The sequence below is a fragment of the Heterocephalus glaber genome, unplaced genomic scaffold (assembly GCF_053883595.1).
Source record: "Heterocephalus glaber isolate CG9 unplaced genomic scaffold, H.glaber_assembly_v1.0 deba00001553, whole genome shotgun sequence".
NCBI classification, from domain to species: domain Eukaryota; kingdom Metazoa; phylum Chordata; class Mammalia; order Rodentia; family Bathyergidae; genus Heterocephalus; species Heterocephalus glaber.
Genome location: NW_028258344.1, coordinates 1,405,103 through 1,408,974, shown reverse-complemented (window position 1 = coordinate 1,408,974; position 3,872 = coordinate 1,405,103).

Genomic DNA, 3,872 nt, shown 5'->3' with positions numbered 1-3,872 from the left:
AGACTTTACACAATGGACAAAATGTCATTAAAACTAGTTTTTATGTTCTAGTTTCATAAATATTTACTGAGTTCTTAATCTAGGCAAAGGATCTGAGGTAGGTCAAAGGGTATAACGGTATGTCATGAATATGAATTAGAATGAATAGTTTCAAAGGGTTAAAATTACACCCAGTTTTTTATTGTATACACCTCTAGCACTGCCTCTATTTAATAGGAATTTAGTAAGACTTCTGCTAAGATTAGGGCCATAGTAGAAGGCTGTAATGCTAGTACAATTATTTTACATAAATGAAAATGTTATTTATAAATATTGGGGGCAAACAACGTTAATAGGTGTAGATCATGTTTTAGACACAGATTTTCTACAATCTTAATATTAGAGAGCTACTGTTCCAGAATTGTATTATCTGTCCAGGATAAGAGTTCAATCACAGAATCCAACACCATTACTGAGATGTAGTTGTTTCTATAGGATAAAATTACTTAACAGAAGAATATACAAGTATTATCATTCTTGGAATTTTTATATGAAAACTGCCATAAATTTGGTTTTTTCAGACAAAGAACCACTTTTAACAGGGGTTCAACTGGGCTTTTCTTAATTATATTGCCCTCCTGCAATGCATTGTTTAAAGGAAAAAGAAAAAGAACAAGAAAATTAACTGACACACTACTTAAAAATAATGATTTTCCATTCAGACAAACTGAAATGTGCTCATCTTTTAAGATGCTAATGTTGATTTATAAATTGATATTATTTATTTCACACATAATCAAGTGTATAGAGAAAGGTAGTATTTATAGGAATAGTAGCAATATCCAGACATTCAGGAGAGGTCCTGATGTAATAGGGTGGGTCAGTTAATTGAGAAATCTCATAGTAGAGAACAATAGAGAAAAAAGAGACACCTTAAATATTTGAACATAAGGATGTAAAAATACATTTATTTGTCTGTCTTTTCACCCAAGGCAAGATCTTCTCCTCAAGTATAGTCACTAGTTACAGCTTCAAGTTATCATGCTTGCATCAACCAGACGTATGACAATGAGCAGTTCTGGTTTCCTTAAAGTAGGTTGAAAGTTTGAACAGTCTCATGAAACAGTCCAATTTCAACATCTGCTCAAATTGTTATGAATTTTTTATTCCTCCCAATCAACCAGCTACATTTTTGCTCCAACATCGAACCAGTCATCCCAAGATTTCTGTTTTATATCTATAATCATATTTTATTGTTTTACATAATATTTTATTTAATATGTATTTATAGTCATAACCAGAATGGCAAAAAAGGGTTAGAAATAAAAAAAAAATTGACTATTAAGAGGCATATAAAGTCTAAGCAGCGGGGGTGCCCCAAGAACATTTCCATCTTACTAGGTGTGAACCCAGAAATGCTCTGGGTCAGTAAGTAGGCTGTATAAAGGTGTGGGGAGGGAAAAGGGTTTGGCAGACCAGGTACATGGGAGTTGGTTAGGTGTTAGGGTTTAGATCTAAAATATCACCCCAAAGTTTCCTGTATTCAGAGGTGAGGCCTGGTTAGGTATTATTGAGTATTTTGTCCCAGTGACAGGAAAGTGACTAAAGCAGTTAGGAAAGTTTCTGTTGAATGTCAATTCTTGCTGATACCAATACTCATATAAAAGGAATATTAGGTGATATTCACCTCCCTAAACACCTAGAGAAAAGCTTATTGTTGAAAGACCAGTTTGCCTCAAATTCACAAACCTATTATTTTAAATCTACCTTCATATACTTTTCATTAGAATGTGGACAGTTTTTGAAACTTCTGGCAATTTGTTAGTAAAAGAGTACATTTTGTTCAAATTCCTATGAAGGGTTTGAAACAGACCTGGGATTAGGGTGTAGTTCAATAGTGGAGCACTTGTCTAGACGTGTAAAGACCTGGCTTTGACCTCTAGCACTGCAAAAATGATTTTTAAAAATTCCACATGTAATTAAATGTGTCATAGATTCTCTTAGTAATTAAATGTTGTGGTGTCAATATCTATTACCTAATGTCAATTATCACTATCATCAGAGTCCTAAAACACTTCTCGGAGGTGTAATTTTTTTCTTTCGACTTGAGATTGAAGCCAGGGCCTTTGCACTAAGCACCTTTCTTAATTTTAATTTTGAGACAGAGTCTTCCTAAATCCCTAAGGCAGCCTCCCATAATGCTGGGACTACAGCATGTGGTGTGGTAACACCGGGCCGGACTATGATCTTTCAACTCACTTTCTTTTTGTATCTTGGCATTTTCTTCTTCAAGTCTTAGGCCCTTTCTCTGAAGCTGAAGTACACCAGAGCTTATCTCACTGCAGTCTCACTGATGTTCTGCATAGCACCACAGTGACTGTAGACCTATATTCTTTTCCAACATCCGTGAAAAACATTGTCCAGTTTATTTTAGCAAACCTTGGTTAGACTTTCCCAATGATGCTCTTAATGGTTCTATGACTACTACCCAACTCAAACCTTTTTGTTGATAGCACAAAACAGTTTGAAGTGGTTCTGTTGAATTCAAGCCTTTATATCTTAATTACGATCTTGCTGTTATCCCCAGGAAAAGTATCAATAATTACTTTGTGTGCTTCACTTTTAGATTACTTTTAAAAGCAGTTTCACTTAATTGTAACATTGCTCTCAGCAGAAAAGTGCCAGTTGCTTAAATTTTGCTGTCAACACTTGAGGGACTGTCCTTGCATGGATTCATATTCACAACCAATTGTCAGCGTTTAGCGTACCTGTATAACCAACCACAGGCAAATTCTAGAGATGCTATGACCTCTAAGGAAACCATAAATGTCAGGCTTAAAATTTGCTTAGCAGTAGATTCTCAAAAGTTCTACATACTTGCAATTTTTAGGTGGTTAATCTTAAAACCCACTTAAAACCAATGCATTTTAACTATGCAGTAAGTGAGCTGCATTTAAGTGGTTTTATACGAATATTCTAACATTAAAGAATGCTTCTGTACATCTTAATGTGGATTTTTATGATTGAAGATAAATTTATGAATAACACATTTAAATTTAGTAAGTACTCACTATCTTTATTGATAAGATCACTGACATTGAAGAAGGTACTTATGTTAAATATGTCTGTATAGTACATTTGGAAGGTGTTTACTGACTCAAGGATTATATATGGTACACCTACTGATCATCTCGGTGTAATCTTTAAATCGACTAGACTGTGCCAAGCAATTCCTTCCCCTTCAACTTCCGAGAGGAGGGCAGGGTTGAATAATCCTTGTGAGAGAAGTATAGTGTGTTTTCTTTTATTATAAAAGCCTAGATCAAGGTAGGTTTTTCAGCTTCATAGAGGGTGCTGCATTCCAGCAGGCAGAGCAAAGAGAAAATCTATATATAAGTGTTTCGATAGTGACAGAGGTCAGCAGAATAAAAAGCCAAGTAAAATCCCTCTGTTCTCTGCCCAACCCCTGCCTGGTCTAATAGGCAAGGAGAGGCGATTTACAGCTACAGGCTCTGTCTACGTACGTGTCGTGGTAAAGTTACAGGTCTGTTTTGAAATGGCTTAAGCTCTTTTCCTTTGTTAATCATCTCAGAGTGGGGAAGAATAGTGTCACTGTGGCTTTATTTTGGCCACACGTAGAGATACAAAGGGAGATTTCACTTAAATATTCACATGGTACTCAGTACCCTTTTCTGCGTGGAAAGCAACTCGCACCCTCCTGGAGTTTTGGGAAACCACCAAACCACCGGAGGATCGGGATACCACAGAAGGCAAGTCAGGGCCACTGCCCGCCTAGAGCGCAGAGCCGGAGGCCCCGCCCACAGGCCCGCCCTCCCCGCCCAGAGGGAGGAGCGTGCCTCGCCCCGCCCCCGGCGTAACCCGGATACACACTC